Source organism: Mytilus californianus, unplaced genomic scaffold, assembly GCF_021869535.1.
Source record: "Mytilus californianus isolate M0D057914Y unplaced genomic scaffold, xbMytCali1.0.p SCAF_2, whole genome shotgun sequence".
NCBI classification, from domain to species: domain Eukaryota; kingdom Metazoa; phylum Mollusca; class Bivalvia; order Mytilida; family Mytilidae; genus Mytilus; species Mytilus californianus.
In genome coordinates, this window is record NW_026262668.1 from 116,453,852 (window position 1) to 116,472,458 (window position 18,607).

General features: G+C 31.5%; 2 protein-coding genes across 3 annotated transcripts in view; one reads left to right on the forward strand and one right to left on the reverse strand.

The window, feature by feature from the left end:
* Positions 1-2,013, reverse strand: part of LOC127730826 (endoplasmic reticulum mannosyl-oligosaccharide 1,2-alpha-mannosidase-like) — a 28,566-nt gene extending 26,553 nt beyond the window's left edge. For both annotated transcript variants that reach the window (XM_052239426.1, XM_052239425.1), the window contains exon 1: positions 1,931-2,013. The gene's annotated coding sequence lies outside the window, so the exon portion shown is untranslated. The remainder of the gene's footprint in view (positions 1-1,930) is intronic.
* Positions 2,014-4,676: 2,663 nt separating this feature from the next.
* LOC127730822 (transcriptional protein SWT1-like) overlaps positions 4,677-18,607 on the forward strand; it is a 61,682-nt gene continuing 47,751 nt past the window's right edge. Inside the window, exon 1 of the mRNA XM_052239414.1 lies at positions 4,677-4,743. The gene's annotated coding sequence lies outside the window, so the exon portion shown is untranslated. The remainder of the gene's footprint in view (positions 4,744-18,607) is intronic.

The following is an 18,607-nucleotide window of genomic DNA, read 5'->3' on the forward strand; positions in this document are numbered from 1 at the left end:
AATGGAAATGGGGAATGTGTCAAAGAGACAACAACCCGACCAAGCAGAAAACAGCAGAAGGCCACCATTGGGTCTTCAACACAGCAAGAAAATCCTGCACCCTGAGGTGGGCTTCAGCTGGCCCCTAAACAAAAATGTGTACTAGTTCAATGAAAATGGACATCACACTAAACTCCAAATCATATAAATGAACTAATATTAAAAACATACAAGACTAACGAAGGCCAGAGGCTCCTGACTTGGGACAGGCGCAAAAATGCAGTGGGGTTAAACATGTTTTGTGAGATCTTAACCTTCCCCCTATACCTCTAGCTAATGTAGAATGAACAAACACACAGCAATGCGCACAGTAAAACTCAGTTTAAAAGAATCCTATGTCAGAAAAGGTAGCAAAAGAAACTAAGCAAAATGACAATGATACATTAATGCTAGCATGTATATAAATATTAATTTCAAATACAGTAATATACTGGATATTCCCCATGTAAAATCAAGTTTGGAAAGAAAATTTTTAGATTTACAGCTGCTACTCTGTGTAGTTTTTCACAATTCAAGAGCCTTATATACAGTCCTGGAATGGATCAGAATGTCGTCATTCTGCATGTAGATAAGCTTTTCATGTATCATTTTTAGTTATAGTGCTTTCCATTTAAACTGAGTTGCTCAACTTTTGCATTATGCCTTAAATTTTGGATGTTTGCTATAATTTTTAGTTGTGCATTAATTTTAGTTATGCATCAGTGTTAGCATGTATAGATGTAAAGTTTAGTAGTGCTTTGCAAATAAGCTTGTGCTGTCTCTATGCATTGTAATACATGTTGCTTATACAATATCTTATCTGCATGATCCCTTTTTTAGTGTTATGTATATGTTATTTACCTTCAGTAAAAAGCTCTCAAGAGCTTATGTCTGTACTGTTATATGTGAAACAAATCAAACTAAAATTTTCATATGTGTATGTATAATTTGCTTTGCCATATAAAAAAGAAGATGTGGTATGATTGCCAATGAGACAACCAGAGGCAGATTTAGGGGGTGGGGGGTGGGGCAGGGTGCCCAGGCCCCCTCTTTTGTGGGACAAATTTGGTTCATTATTTAGGAACCACTGAAGCATGACTGGAGTGGGCCCCCTCTTATGGCAGTCAGTGCCCCCACCCCCTTGTGAAAATATCTGGATCCGCCACTGACAACTCTATACAAGACCAAATGACGCAGAAATTAACAACTATAGGTCACTGTACGGCCTTCAACAATGAGCAAAGCCCATACCGCATAGTCAGCTATAAAAGGCCCCGAAACGACAAATGTAAGACAATTCAAACGAGAAAACTAACGGCCAAATTTATGTACATGCTTATAACTTATTAAGGGGATGAAGTCCTCTAGAACAGTAGAAAAATTAATAAAAAAAATATATATAATTTCCAATGTACTAATGAACTCAAAATCGTTAACTTTTTTATTTTCCCGCATTTGTGCAGAAATCTCTTTCTTTCTTGCGGTCTCGTTTGTCGTGAGACTTTGTATTCCTAACAAGAGGACCAACATCGGAAACGTTACGGTATTTCCGTTTCTTTTTGAACATTAAAATATGTTAGAATTAAAAAAATAATTGATACGGACCTTGTCCCCTTTCACATGAAACGCCTGCCTCATATTAGTGTGCTATAAATTTGAGTTTGCTTGCATGATTATGCTTTCTATATGGTTGTATATGTTTGCATGTTTTACGTTAAAAGCTATATAGAGCTTAATTTATCTAGTTTGTAACCAAACCGAATCTAAATAAAACTTTTGTATATCGAATACTGGTCCGATCATGCATAGAAAAGTTGGCCCATGGGTCTACTTTCTTGGTAAAACAACCGTGCTATTTATCGTTAGGAAGTATATTTAAAATGGTTTACAAATCACTCTAACTGAAATATACCTATTCAACTTCAGATTAAGTTAAAAATAATAAGTGGTATTGAACTCAGGACAAAGTGGTACGTGTGTTGTTTTCGATGGTCATTTAGATGATGTCGTAATAATTTAGTTGTATTTTTTTAATTATGTAAAATAATAAATACACATTGATATATGAATCGTATAAGTATACTGATACAACTATTTACGAATGCTTATTTGTAAAATCTAATGAAGTTTTCAAAATATCATTCTGAAATAAAAAAAAATACGACAGTTGAAGAAATTACAAATTACCGAGAGAAAAAAAACTAAGAAAATGCATAGTACACCACAACGAACTGAATATGACAAAGACCTTAGTTACGCAATTAATTTGTGTACTGAAAAAAAATCCTATTATCCCGTCTAAGTTTTGCTTCATTAAACGCGATTAAAAAAAACTCATATCATTTGAAAAAAAGTTGCTTTCTTTCAAAAAAGAAAAGCAATATGTGACATTTTGTGTGTTGTATACTGTTTTAATCTTTTTTAGTTTTTTACCATGGCATTGTCAGTCATAGGCGGATCCAGGGGGGGGGGGGGGGGGGCTGGGGGTCCCGGGCCCCCCTTTTGTGTGAAAAATTTGGTTGATTATATAGGGAATCACTGAAGGATGACTGGAGCGGGCCCCCCTTAGGTCAGTCAGTGCCCCCCCCTTTACAAAAAGTTCTGGATCCGCCACTGTCAGTCTGTGCTTGACTAATGAGTTTTAATGTTCCTTTGGCATCTTTGCCTTTCTTTGAAAGAGGTCACCATAAATTGTTGCTGATTTTTGCTTTTGCCATGAAATAATTTAATTTTGGATGTAACACGTCTTCTGATTGGCTGACGTTGTTTTGTTTATCAGCTCATAGACATAATTTTGTCATGTGACCGTGACGTCATCAACGTTTTTTCATGGTTTACTCCGGTTTAAAATGGAATTTAGAATTAAATTATAAGAAATGACTGTAATTTTTTTCTGTCTATTCGAAATAACATAAAAAATGTGGTGCACACTTTAAAATAACCCGCTACGCGGGTTATTCAGTGTGCACCACATTTTTGATGTTATTTCTTCATAGACAGAAAAAATATTACAATCATTCCTTAAATAAATGACTGTGAATAAGGTACAATTTATGTTATAACACCTGTATTGAAAATATTTAATAGGATGCATTGAGGTTTAAGTTGTTAAACTGTGCAGATTCTTGCACAAGTACATTAAAAGCACTGTTGGGGTTTAGTTGTAAATAGAAACGTGTATACAGCTACCATTGGATTTTACCTTTTCGGGGTTGACTATTTTATTTAAGGCACTGGCTACGGTTAACCGTAAAAATGTAACAATAAGAAATCATTATTGTTACTTCCGAGACTAATAGAACATAGCAATGATAATTAAAATTATTTTATACATAATAAGAAGTATTATAGCTATATATTTTGGTGGCAATTCCTGTACATCCAGTATGTAGACTTAGCTGAAATTTTGAGGCCAAAACGTACATTATAGATGGAACCAGTGAAACAAAAATGTGACAGAAAATAGTAACTCAATTTTCTTTATTATCTGGATGCATATATTTTATTGTTCATACCTTCCTGAATGCATCTGGTATATTGTCCCTTCAGTGTTGGTCTAATCGTTGAAACCATCTGTGACAACCATACAGAATGTATGTGTAAATGCAAGTCCTGGGGGACTATGGGATATCAGGACAGTGTAAGTGTTAACGTGTTTTGAAGTCATATTGGACAAGTCAGTCTGAATTTTCTCATTACTGATCTAAATTCAGGACAGGAGGATTTTTTCTTGATTGATCATTTATTTTCATCTGCTGCTATGCATGCTTATTTTTTCCGCGGCTCTGTGAGATTCAAGAATTTTAAATCCTTGTGAATTGGAACCCTGAAAATCATTTTTCTTCTTCATTACAGTTGAGATTTTAGATACTAATTTATTTATTTGCATCCCTGATAATTGGTACTCATATGTTACATATAATTTTCATAAATTCATTCATTATTAAAACCTGGAACATAATACATGTATAACACTATACAATTATTGACTTTTGATGAGGTTGATAAATCATTTTATCATATATACTTAGCATTGATATGATAGTTTGTATTGTATTGTATTGTATTGTAGAAGCTAGGACAATCTGCGATATCTACACAACAATAGGTGATTTAAAGGGTGTAACTGAGTGGACAGTATCAAATTCAATTAAGGTGTTTTTGTTATCATCATCTGCAGTGATGAAACAAAATTTCCACCAAATCCCCCCAAAATTGTACCTTTCTGAAACAGAAAATGCATTTAACTTTTATATATCTAGTACGTGGATACAAGGCCCTTAAAACTTTTCCAGCTGCACAGGTGTGTCTGTACTCAGTGTAATTTCCTAGGTGTAAATACAGCCATTTTCGTCCATTTGTTGTGACCAGAGACATATAATACAATAATTGTATTACATGTCTCTGTTACGATTAATTTTAACTTAGTGAACGGTTTACTCCAAGAAACGTAGTATTTTAATGAGCGAAGTAAAAAAAAATATACTTGTTTTGATATCACCTTTTGAGAAAGGGAATATCGATTTATTTTCACTGAAAGTGCTTTACCTATATTATATATTGTAAGGTAAAAACAACTGAACGGACTTCAATTAAATAGCCGGAGGATGGCATAGCACATTTTCCAATTTCTTAGTTGTGGTTGTTAGATATATCATTAAATTAAGCCAGATATCTGTGAGAACAAGAACATTCTTTAAAAATACTCAAGAACTGAACGAAGAAGTTAGTCCGTTTGTTATTGGTTCTGTATTTGTTTAATATGATATGTTTTTGATACTGATTATTGCACTGGTCTTAAAATAAATGCATTTACATGTGTATTGACCACAACATTTGTAAACACGCGGTCAGGGGAGATAATTTTATTGCGCCAAAAATCTTACTTGTTATGATATTCAGTATACCGGAAATAATGTTGCTATTTTACACGTAATTATGTAGACAGCGATAACTTATTTGTTGGGGATGGGAACTCTAATAACTGAACAACACAAATCCCATCTTAAACAGGTGATATCAGGTGCAGGTGCTATGGAAGGGTAAATAAAGCAAATCATGTTTCACAAGTGGCACCTGTTGTATACACCGCTGCTGGATAACTCGGACTAAAACAAAATCGGCCTATCACAAAATCGGACTATCACAAACTCGGACTATAACAAACTCGGCCTACCACTATTTATATGCAGAAATATATTGAACAAACTCGGACTACGATTAGTAGATTGTGTTGTTAACTTTTTTTTCTGACTTTAAAAAAAAACAACTTTATATATAAAAAAATTATAAACGAATTTATGAGAAAATGATAAATATTTAAAAAAAAAAACAATATATAGAAATGTATTAAAATAAATGTAGATCCATCATTAAAATATGTGTTATATGAGTTGAATTTGATATTTTTGAATGAGGATAATTTACTTCTATTTGAAATTTTATTGAGATTTTCTCGTTTGTTATGTTTATTGACAAAAGATGTTTTAATGATTGGCATGTGTGCATGTTTGTATTGTGTTTAATCCTTGATGTTCATTATGAGTATACAAACAAAGAGAAATTTGATTGACAGTGAATAGGTTCTTTACAATTTCACTTATCTGTAATTCTTTATTAATGGAAAAGTAATTATATTTAAAATTAAATTGTCACATCAAACAGATACAATGTTTTTAGAAAGGCAAGCTGACGCAAACATTTATAATACATATTTCTCAAAATAGATGTGGAGTAAAATTGAAAAAACAACAGAGATTTCTTTTTCTCACAAACCGCTGGGATTCAACCGTTACCAATAAAAGTATGATCAGAAACATATAATTCACTACACTGTCTTATAATTACATAAGAATTGTAATCAAACTAAAAAAAACCAAAAAAAAAAACCGTCAGTTATACCATAGACATAATGGCTATTACATCTATTGTTATACACAAGCTGCTACTGCAAAGTTATTGGATATTTAGTTAATTACAATTTTATGTAATTACAGGTAGTTTTGTTCTCACTTTGGGTGATTAAATAGGTGTCAACAGTACATGTGCCAGTTGTTAGTTTAAATTCAGGTAATTAAAAAGGTGTCAACGATACACGTGGCATGATGTCATATTCCCAGTTCAATCATATAAGATATGCATATGATAAAAGATACCTAATATCATTTTAACATGTCGAGTACTTTTTTTGGGAAATGTCGTTGAAAGTTTGACGGAAAGAATAATAATAATAACAATAATCAGAAGAAATACAGTAAAGTCTTTCCTTATAGTGAAAGGAAAGACCTTAATGAGAGGGACATACAAATAATAATACAGAAAAGACAAATAAGTGCTAGATTTTCATTATTAAATGAATTTATTATTACTTTTCATTTAATACATATCTTGTTAACGTAATTTATATTACTCGCTTCTAAAATGTTCAAAATGATTATTTAATTAATTGTAAATCATAATTAATTGCAAATTAAGTATTGATAATTAATTTCCAATAAAGAAAACAACATCCAACATCATACTTATATTCTTCTAGTAGTCCGAGTTTGTTATAGTCCGATTTTGTGAGGCCGATTATGTTATAGGCCGAGTTTGTTATAGTCCGATTTTGTTATAGGCCGAGATATCAGGGATTCGTATACACCTTATCCCTATTTAGATGTCAGACCACCAATTCAAAACCCTATCTATTCAATAAAATTCTGCAATTTTCACAGCTTTCTTAATATTTTACCTCAAGTTTTAACTTCATAGAAACCAGGTTACAGGTATATCCTGAATTGTACATGTATCACCTTTCTTCGTGCCAATTTCCAACCCATGTTTAAAGTCTTTTAAGAAAGAACTGCCTTTCGGAAGCCAAGTACTACTAAAAATAATCCCTGGTTTTCTGGAATTCTTAAATTAGTATACTAGGGATCGCAATCAATCCTCAGTTTTTAATGCAAACTCATAGACAAGTAAATTTTGGCTCAAAATGGTCTAAATATATTTCTTTTTCGCCAAAAGTTTCATTTCTGCAAATTTGTTGGTTAGCTTAAGTAAACAATGACATCAAAAACACTATTTTGTGTCAGAGTGTGACAGAATATAAGTTCCCCCATAATATTTGTTCCAAAGAACTTTTAGCATATAACAAAAGTTCCATTGGGAACTGTCCTTATATAATATTTTATCCAATGCTATAGGATAAAATATTACATAAGGAAAGTTCCCAATGAAACTTTTGTTATATGCTAAAAGTTCTTTGGAATAAATATTATGGACAATGTTTTATATAATAAAAGTTCCAGGAATATTTGTTATAGTATAAAAGTTCCAGGAAAATTTGTTATATTATAAAAAGTTCCAGGAATATTTGTTATATTATAAAAGTTCTAGGAATATTTGTTTTATTATAAAAGTTCCAGGCATATTGGAATATTGGCTATATTATAAATGTTCCAGGAATAGTTATCATGGTTATTAGATAATTAAAGTTCTAGAAATATTTATTATATGAATATATACTACAATATCAAAAATTATTTCTAGATACAAATGTATGGAAATAAATTTCCAATAATAAAGTACATGCAGGCATTTTCATCTGAAATTTGTGGCTAACTTCATGCTTGACTAAAGTATAAGCTAAACTTTCTTCATTGGTACAGACTAACGGACCATATAGTTAAGTAAGTCACAGTGGAGCATGCAGTAATAAAATATTAAAAATTATATTCTTACCTTGTTTAGAGTAAGAGCCATCGTTTAAATATGTAAAAAAAATTTTGTATTCCTCAGACTCCATTCTTTGTATGTACTACATGTACAGGTAAATGTCATGTGAGGTGAACATTAATTTAGATGTAATCAGGTGTAAAAAATCAAATGACACTCTTTCTTTAAAGGAACAAATATTATGAAACCATATGACGTTTTAGTTCCAGGAAAATATCTTATGAAGGTGGAAATAATATTATGTAATGTTTGTTCCCAAGAACTTTTATCATCCATAGTTTTGTTCCAGGGGGAACAAGTATTATGCGGAACAAATATATGTTCACAACAGTAGGGCTACTTTTACATACGTTCTAAATAGGAGGGAGTGGATTGGTTGACCTTTATGCCAATCTGGATCAGTTCTGAAATTACCCAACTTATTCAAACCAGTTGAAGCTGTCTGAAGCCTTGTTCAAACAATATATTGTGCATAAAACTTTTCATAGAGACACGTTTAAACCATCGTAAACACATCAAACAAAGCATTTTTGGAAAATGACGCTATCAGCAGTATGTTTCCGATACCATTGACCAGAACTTACGGAAGTCGATTATTGCCTCCGCCTACCGCACTCGGTTTCATATTTACTATTTTACATACTAACTGGAATCTGCTTGTATTACGCTACACTCGAACAAAGTGTTGTAGTCGGACGGGAACCAGTTTACATACTTTATTTTATTTACCAAAAAGATATCTTGACCTGTCCATATGTTTTTTGTTATTAGATGGTATTTGGAGCTATCCCTTTGTTATATTTTCATATTTATTCGAGCTTTCACTTTTATGCACATGTCTTACAATCGTAAACAATCGGTATGTATACATGATAAATAGATCCGTTTTGTTATGGTGTTGGACTTTTTACCCTCCAATGATCAGCAATCGCTAGACAAAATAGTTCTCCTAAATAATGTCAGCCTTTCATGCCATTTCAACTTTACAATCATTAAAAAAAGTGAAAATCGGAATCATTTTGATATCCATTGGATAGAAACTGGTCTTTATCCAGATTTACGAAGATTTTAAAAATCGGAAATTAGTAATACGGTTATACCCACGCGGTGCATATGAATCTTTGTTTACAAAACAGGATTTCGGAACGCCTCTAGTTTTTAGATCGTAAGTCACGATAAACTCAAACTGAAAGTAAACAGTTGTTTGTAAGAAGCAGGTTTACTCACCATAAGCAAGCTGAAACGTTCAGTATGGCATATATTTTAGGTTAAAGACGGTCCCATTCATTTAAAAAGCATTTTGAAAGTAGACGATGGGATTATTTCAAGTTTGGGGAACGAGTAAATTATCACAAAGTTCATTTCTTGACGACCTCATAATTTCATCATGTCGATGGTACAAATAGATTTTTACTGTTTACTGTCGCTTCTCATGTTTTGTATTTAAACGATCGTTTATTTTTAAACCCGAACCAGGCATATGCATTCTGTAATTGTGCAAATCTTCGTTCTTTGGTCAATTGGCTTATGGATAGTTGTATCAATTTCAACTATTACATTATTTTTTTTTTAAATATATTTGCATTACACATGCAATGGCAGTACCTTTCCAATTACTATTTATGTGTTGTGTCTAAATTAAAGTTGTAACACTTTATAGTGACTGGAAAGGGTAGAAAAATTCATCAGATGAGAAAAGGCTGAAGATACTTCAAACGGCACCGAATCATTAGATATTGCATCTTATAAAAAGAAACTGAGATTTGGATAGTTCCACTTCAAGGTAAAAATGTTTATCTCTTGTGAAATGAAATAAAAAAAATATTGTAACACTGTAGTTAATTAATAAAGATACTATTACTTGTATTTCTGTATTGGCCTTATTATTGGTCCTCGGCCAGCAGTATTGGCCTTTCACTTCGCCTCAGACCAATACACCCTAGACATGGACCAATAACAAGGCCAATACAGAAATACTTGCGCAATGATATTATAGAATGACAGTATGGTTCAATAGCGGGAATCAGCCCCTCAACTACTTTTTACATAAATATTAACTTCTGGCTTCAACGCTTTGTTCGTCTTGTCTGGAGATCTTGCTGTAGTTCCAGTTCAGCAAGCATTTTAGAGATGTATCCCGTCCATCCTCTTTTGACTTGTAATCTCTGGTGATAGATTTTGCCGCTTGACATTGTATCCTTTCAAGCTTGTTTTTTTTTTGTTACCGTGTAGGGGTCCCATACTATGGCTCCATATTAAATTATAAGATCCATTCCTAAAGATCTAGATCATTGTTCTAATCTGACACAAATTTCAATAACTGGAATGCTACCCAAGTTGAATATATGGTGACCCACGAGAACAGCATTATCACTATTGAAATTGTGTTTAATACCATGATTGTTCAATGTCATTAACTTAAATGGAGACAGACATTTGACCTGAAAGACATGAAAGGTGGTGTGGGAGTGCAAAATCAAAAACTAACTGACTATGATATATGGTTAAAGAATGAATATCAATTACATGGGTCAACATGGTCAAGGGCAGAGTTGTTATTTATAAAATAACAATATGGCAGAGAAGTGGTTTCAAGTTTCATATAAAGCGACCTGACTGACATGAAATAAAAAATCGAAGGAGTATCCCTATTTGTCTAATCTTCAAGGTGAAATAAAACGAGTAAAACAATATCATACTATTATCTAAATATACAGAAATATAACTTGCTTCAAGTAACAGAAATAACTAGGTCACTAGTAACTTATTTAATGAGTATGTGGGGTATAAGAGCTTGCTAACAACAGGCTCTTCATAATCATTTGGTTTGAAAAGGATACTAGTAGTCTATATTCTTGATTTAGAAAAATGTAATTGCAAGAAAAAAATCACATTACTTAGAATACTTTAGATCATTCAGGTAGTCTTTATTTATATGTACAAAAGAACAGCCAGTAGTCATTGGATATTGTAGATCATTCAAATAGTCTTGACCTTTTTATTAGTACAAAAGAACAGCCAGTAGTCATTGGATAATGTAGATCATTCCGGTAGTCTTGACCTATTTATTTATACAAAAAAACAACCAGTAGTAATTGGATACTGTAGATCATTCAGGTAGTCTTGACCTATTCATTTGTACTGAAAAAACAGACACATATACGAATATCAATTATATGCTTACGAGACATGTTGCAATGTTAAACTTATTACGGTATGTGAAAATCAAGACTTGCATAAAAAATATCCCAATATTAGAGACAGTGGCGTCATTTTTCCTTTTTTTTTATCTTTTATTTGTTTTTCAATAGTCAGGATTTAATATACATGTACCCCTACACTACCACCTGACAAGGGTATCAAGGGGTTACATATAAAAAATAATTCAGTATACAATATATATCACTGACAAGTTGATTTTTATAATTATACATTTAGTATTTAAGGTTACATATAAATTTTATTTGATTATATTCTCTCGCTCTCTGACTTTCTCTCATACAATACAAATACTCTTCACTCATTTGCTTTGCTACAATATGTACATGATGTATCTTGACTTACATTTTAAAAACAAAATATTTTAAAGAAAAAAAAAAAAAAAACAAAAAAAAAACTCAAGGCTAAATATTTGCTCATGATATATAGATATTTTATTCTCTCACTTATATGAAACAATAATTAATTAAATATTACATGTAAAGGAGACCAAAATTTTTCACACACTTGGACTCTATTATTTTTCTTTGCAATATAATATTCAAGAAATTGGTATTTCTTTATTCTATTCTTTAACCCAACCATATTTGGTTTTGTTTCATTTAATTTACATTTGTATATATAGTTTTTTGTAATTATGACTAACAGATTCAGTAATAAACTTTCATGTTTGCAACCAAGAAACACATTCTCTATGTTAAGAACAAAGTTTACAAAAAAAAGTTTTACTGCATTTGAAAAAGACTGCCACAATTGAAAAGTTATTGGGCATTCAAAAAAAAGGTGTTCAATGGTTTCTTCACCAAGTTTACAAAAAGTACACATCTTGGTGTCTTTTAATTTAATTTTGTATAAAAAGGTATTAGTTGCTATGATTCTATGCAAAAATATGTATTGAAAAGTTCTTAAATAAACATCTCTACATGATTTTTTGGTTATCCTGAAATATTCTGACCATTCTGTTGTATCAATAATCAACAGTTCTTCCCATTTCGAAAACTTGACTGTTGGTAGTTCAATAACTTTATTTACTAAATTTTTATATACAAATTTGGCTTTCACATTACCTATAATTCTCTTTAAAAAAATATCACCATTATCAGGCTTATCCAAATCTTGCTTTAAACAGTTCTCTTTAAGGTATTTTTTCATAGTCTGAGGGATTCTTGAAATCAGACCATGATATTTGATAAAATTGTTGATTTTTACTCTTTCTTGAAATTGCTCAAATTTATAAAAATTCATATTTTCTTTATTAATTAGGTCACTTACTGACTGCACACCTCCTTGTTTCCATTGAATATAATATGGGAAATCATCCAAAGAAGAAAAGTTCAAAATATCTAATGATAAAATGTCACTGACAGAATTCTCAGTATTAGGTTTTGCGATAGAAAAGCATAGTAAAACATCCTTCCAGAAAGGATTTTTACATTTTTTAGAAATCTCAATCAGCTTTTCTTTCTGTAGATGTAAAACCCTTTCACCCCCATACTGTATAAGGTCTGCCAGTAACAACTGCTGCCAGCCACCAACTGGGTTTGACATCAGTCTTTTTATCCAACTAATTTTTAAATAGATATTAAAGGAATGAAGATGTACCATATTAAGTCCACCTTGTGAAATATCACCAATAAGTGTGTTACGCTTAATTCTGTCTGGTTTTCCACTCCATATAAAATTATAAAATAATGAAGTGAGCTCTGTTAACCTGGATTGTGATAGGTTTGGCAATGCAGTCATTAAGTGTACCAATTTCGAAAGAGCAAGTGATTTAACTACTGTAATTTTCCCCAATAATGTTAGTTTACGATGTTGCCAGCTCTTCAGGATTGCAGAGACTTCTTTAATCTTCTTGGCAAAATTAATTTCTGTGATACAGTTTAAATCTAAAGAAAATTCAATCCCCAAAAGTTTAAAATTTGAATGTGACCAATGAAGTTTTAAGTCAGGACAAAGAATCATATCTGAATACTTTTTGTTTCCAACCCATAGTGCTTTTGTCTTTGAAGCATTTATTTTTAAACCTGAAATTTTATAAAAAGATTCAAAACATGAAAGTGTTTCCCTCAACGATATTTCCCTTCCATCTAACATAAGGAATGTGTCATCTGCATACTGGCTTAAAAGTGATTCATTATCATTTACAGTTATTCCCCTTATTTCAGGATTATCTTTTAATTTTAAAGATAGTAATTCAACACCAATTATAAATAAATAGGGTGAAAGAGGATCTCCTTGTCTGTTGCCTCTTTCCAATTGAAAAAACTTAGAAGTATGTCCATTATTTATAACACAACTTGATGCCCCTGAGTATAAAGTTTCAAACCATTTACAAACTGAAGGCCCAAAATTAAAACTTTTTAAAGAATTTTTTAAAAATAACCATTCTAAGGAATCAAAGGCTTTTTCAAAATCAACAAGTAATAAAAGACCTGTCTTATTATTTTCTTCAAGATAGTGCATTAAATCATATAAAAGGCGTGTGTTCTCACCCATAAATCTATCTTTGATGAAACCTTTTTGTGTATCACTTATGACAAATGGTAAAACTGGTTTAAGTCTATTAGCTATAACAGCAGAAGCTATTTTCATATCAGTATTCAAAAGACTAATAGGACGCCGGTTACTTATATACTGTCTGTCTTTCCCCTCCTTAGGAATGCATGTAATTACACTTTGATACTGAAAATCAGAAAATTTTCCAACCTCGTATCCAAAATGAAGAGACCGAAAGATGAAAGGACCAATATCTTTCCAAAAAAATTTATAAAAGTCTACTGTGTACCCATCAGAACCTGGACTTTTACCATTTGTCATAAATTTTAACGAATCAGCACACTCTTTAAAAGTTAAATTTCCCTCACAAAAATCTCTTTGTTCTTCTGTGAGCTTAATGTTATGATTAAAAAATGATGAATCATCACAATCTAATTTTTTGCTTGAGTATAAATTTCTATAAAAATTTTGTTGTTCCGTTAGAATTTTTGATTGCTCTGATATATGTTGACCTTTATCATCTATTAGTTCTGTTATTGTTTTCTTTATAAAATTTTTCTTTTCTAATTTACAAAAATAATTTGAACATTTTTCACCATTCTCATGCCAGTTAGAGCGGGATCTAAGCAGCAAACCTTCAACCTTCTTTTGTCGACAATTTTCTAGTTCAAGTTTTTTATCAAGTAAAGATTTTTGAACCTCCTCATTTGGAGAATGGTTCATAATAGTTTCTAAATGTAAAATATTATTTTCAAGTTTGAGGGTGAAATTTTTTCCTCCTTGGATTTATTTATGCTGTAATTTATGGACAAAGATCTAATCTTCATTTTCAATATTTCAAAAAATGTTTGATCATTACATGACAAATCAACAGAAAGAAGATCTTCCATATCACCTGACAGATAGTATTCCAAAATAGTATCCTTAATGCATAATTTAACCTTTTGTATATAATCTGCATCTCTGAGTAATTGAGAGTTAAATTTCCAGTAACTTTTGCCCCGTTTCTCTAAACAAGCTGAGAAGGTGAAAATAATTGCTGAGTGGTCAGTTCTATAACCTGGTATAATTTTAGTATTTTTCATTAGTGAAAAAAGGTCTTCTGAAATTAAAAAATAATCTAAACGACTTTGTTTTATAGGTGAGGACTGACGCCAAGTATATTTCCTATCTTCTGGATAGCATGTACGCCAAGGATCAAGTAGTTCAAAAACATCAATGATTTCATCAAGTTTTTTACGGGAGTTAGGGTTTCTATTATGTCTGATATTATATGTATCCATAAATTTATCTAAAACAACATTCCAGTCACCACATAATAAAACACTTGTGTTTTTAAAGGATAAAATGTTCTGCATTATTATATCAAAGAATGCAGGTTCATCTGTATTATAACCATACAAACAGGCAAAACTCATTCTTTGTGAAAAAATTGATACATCTAAAACAATGTAACGACCATTATCATCAGTAACAGAATTATGCACAACAAAATCCAGACCCTTTTTAAACATAACAGAGACACCTGCACTTTTACTGTCTTTATGACTGAAAAAACATGTGCTTCCCCATTCATCCTCCCAGTTTTTTTCAATGTCTTTTTTACTATGAGTTTCCTGGAAACACACTATCGAAGTATTTTTACTCTTAGCCCAATCAAATACATCTGCCCTCTTTTTGGAATTTGAGAAAAGTCCCCTCACATTCATTGATAATATCGTTACATTATTATCCATGATTATAGATGAAGGGATGTTTTATAAACCATATAAGTAAGTTCATAAGTACAAATATACAATTGTAACAAATTTGACATACACAAACATACACACATACAAACATAAGATGTCTCTTATTATTTTCTTCATTCAACATTGAATGTATTAATTTATTTACAGTATGGCATGTAACAATTATACATAAATCTATCAAAGGAATAGATGTTTAAAAGGGAGATAAAATTGAATATTTATATCATTATTAATGTTAGAGTTATTTCCCCTTTACTGTATAGTGACAGTATAATTTATTTTAAACAAATTTATCAAGATGAATATCTCTTATATTCTTAACTATTTATATAGGAATATGTAATTCACGACTGATATAAAACACTTTTTACTTCAGCAATTATCTTTTACATTTATATCTATCTATTGAAATTAATAAAAAGCTGGACATTATTCAAAAATAAATTAAATGATGTAACTGACAAAACAAGATTGATTAAGTTCCCTCTTTCAATTTCTTTTTCATTTTTTCATCTACATTGTCAAACAGGTCAAATCTTATTCTGCTACTAGTTTCAGTTTTGGCATACACGTTACAGTTGTAAAACCATACATTTTCAAATTTTTCAGTGTTCTTAAGTCTTGCCATAAGTCCAATATTGCGTTGTGTTATATCATCATGAAATTTAAGTTCATTTTTCAAGGATCTTTTTTGTCGCATTATCCGTATTTTAGTGTCAGTGTTTCTAACCTTCACGATAACAGGCTTCTGGTAACCTTCTTTTCCAGGTATTCTCTGGATGGCTAGCACATCACTGGGCTCAATATTTACATTTAGGTCACTATTTACTAGTTCAACAAAGGCTTTTTTCAAGTTCTCACCCCTTTTTTCAGGAAAGTTTAGCATTCTTATGTTATGTTTCATTTTTCCTCAGAGCTTTCAGCTCTTTGATTAATTACTTAAATTTGTCTTTTAAAAATTGCTTCATAAACTATAAAAATTTAAAATGTTTACTTTCCAAACTTTTTCCTCCCTAAGCTCATTGCTGATGACCTTTGTTTTTGCGATATTTGACCCAAATAGGAAGTTGCCTAAATGACTGTTTTTTCCGGAATTGACTAAATAGTAATAAGGTGTATTGCTTATGGCAAATACACATTTGGTATATATTTAGGCACATTTTGGTGACGACACAATCAAGGAAAAGCAATTTATTAGTTATATACTCAGATTTTCAAGTTAGCATGATGATGTGCTGCCACTTTTGGGTATATAAAGCCCCCAAAATGTCTTTTTCTGGCCTCCAGCCTTTCAGATTAAGGTTTGGTGAGTCTGAATTTGTTATTAATGTTGTAGGGTTACTAAGGCAGATCCACAAATTCAAGAAAATTAAATGTTTCTCTAAGTGTGATCCTAATTTACACAACACATCCAGTAATTTGCACACGCTAGATGGTTTTCAAAAGTTCTGACATCTTTTAAACCAATGCATGTCAATTTGTTCGAAGTCCCAATTGTTCCATGCAAATTTCATCCCAGATTTGCCCAATTTGTTGCAAGTTGGTGGTCAATTCGTTCCAACTGATGTTTTTCATAAATACTGTATAACTAGTACTGTAGCTTGAAAAAAGCTAGGTGACTTATCAATTTTATCATATTTTTATACGACCGCAAAAATAAAAATTGGTATCGCGTTGTCGTTGTCGTCGTCAGCGTAGTCCGAAGACAGATGGTTTCCGGATAATAACTTAAGTATAAGTAAATAGAAATCAATAAAATTTTAACACAAGGTTTATAACTACTAAAGGAAGGTTGGGATTGATTTTAGGGGTTATGGTCCCAACTGTTTAGGAATTAGGGGCCAAAAAGGGGCCCAAATAAGCATTTTTGTAGTTTCCAGACAATAACTTGTGTTAAAGTGTATGAATCTCTCTGAAATTATACCACAAGTTTCCATACTACAAAGGGATGGTTAGGATTGACTTCTGGTGGTTATGGTTCAAACCAATTAGTAACTAGGGGCAAAAAAAGAGGAAAAACAAGGGTTTTTCTGGTTAAAGGACAATTGAGACAATTTAAAAGCAGTGTAAGGGAGGTAATCCAAATCAATTAAAAGAACACTGTTTGATTACCTCCCTTACACTGCTTGTAAATTATGTATTAAGAAATGATGATTGTCTTGAGGTGATTAGCTGTCAATTTATTTTTAGCAGTTACTATTAATTAATATTAATTTTAGCCATGACTATGTATGTCATTTTATATTTTAAAACTTTTATGATGTATTTAAACTGGTAATTATGGTTGCAAACTCCATTAGAAATTTGAATTGAGATACTGACCATATCTTGAGGGAAAGATATTTTTTTGGGAATAAGGGAAAGGGGGAGGTGAAAAAAATTGGATGGGAGGGCAATTTTTCTCATTTCAGATTTCAGAAATTAAATTTTTTTTGGGGGGTTAATATTCAACAGCATAGTGTATTGCACAAAAGCAAAAAACCCGGGTAAAATTTTTTTTTTTTGGTGGGGGGGGGGTCAATTCGCAACAGCATAGTGTATTGCACAAAAGCAAAAATTTTATATAAATTCAAATCATATAACCAATTTGAAGTTCTTTGACTACAGTTATTCTGTGTCAAAAATTTAGTTACAATCCAAATTCAGACCTGTATCAAGCGTGAATATTGTGTCTATTTTGGCCCCAACTTTTCAGGGTTGGACATCTGCGGTCGTATCCAGCTGCGCTCAGCAAAGCAATTTATTTAACATATCAGAATATACTACATTTTGAATTTTTGGCAAAGTATGAAAAAAATCGATCAATTTATGTTATACTCCCATACCATCTCAAGTCAAAACACACCATAAATAACAGAAATAAATAAAAAAAAACTACATCTTATATTTTTTCAATATTTTTTTTATATTTTGAACATTGGTGATGTATAAATTGTCCCGTTTAAGAAGGGTGAAAATGATACTTATATTTTACCATAATCTTTATTATAAAAACAAGTTGATAACCAATATAGATACATGTATATATAGTTATTCATGCTATATCTTCTTTTATATATAAGCAATATTTATGCCGATTTTGGAGCATTCATTATGCACCCAACAGACATGACAGAAATTTAGAACACATTTTCCCTTATAACCATTAAAAGAACTGTAAATGGACTGACACCTATAAGTATAACATGAAATTCCAAATTGATTCCAGATGTAAAAAGTACATGCATATTCGAGAAGAGAACTTGTTCATGAGTTATTGAGTTATACATACAGTCACACCTGCCTTAAAGGTCAACTTGTTTCAGTAGTCACCTGCTTCTTATGGTCACTTTCAAACCCTCCAAAACAGTTTTTATGCCCCACCTACGATAGTAGAGGGGCATTATGTTTTTCAGTCTGTG